We start from the raw sequence: 474 nt of genomic DNA on the forward strand, positions 1-474 counted from the left end.
GGGTCGTCAACAATGGCCCTCCTGTTCATAGCGGACAAGTCCGCCGCAGAGGCCCCAGGGCCGGGGACCTCTACGTCCGAGGCTTCTCCTTCTTCGTTATCGAACATGTTTTATGTTTGTGTTGCCGTTATTATTTGTCCAATTGTACCTAATCATATCCAAATGCATAGCCTAGTTGTCGTATCCAATCCAAGAGCAGAGAAGCCCCTGCCTTGTCTAGCTCTAACTCCAACCACACTGTTTTAAAAATTTCGATATCTAAGGAGCACTACGTACTCATTTCTAGAATGTAGCTATTGCGTCTATTTTATTTATTTATTTATTTATTTGGGCACTTGGTACCACGACTCCAGTCAATGCAAGGGCCTCTCTGCCCTAGCTCTGGGAGGTGAGGTCGCTAACCCTCAAACAACCGCTGATGCTTAGATCCTCTTCGACCTCGCCGAGTGATGACGTTGGTCCGAGAACCTTCCA

The sequence above is a fragment of the Megalopta genalis genome, unplaced genomic scaffold (assembly GCF_051020955.1).
Source record: "Megalopta genalis isolate 19385.01 unplaced genomic scaffold, iyMegGena1_principal scaffold0113, whole genome shotgun sequence".
Classification (NCBI taxonomy): domain Eukaryota; kingdom Metazoa; phylum Arthropoda; class Insecta; order Hymenoptera; family Halictidae; genus Megalopta; species Megalopta genalis.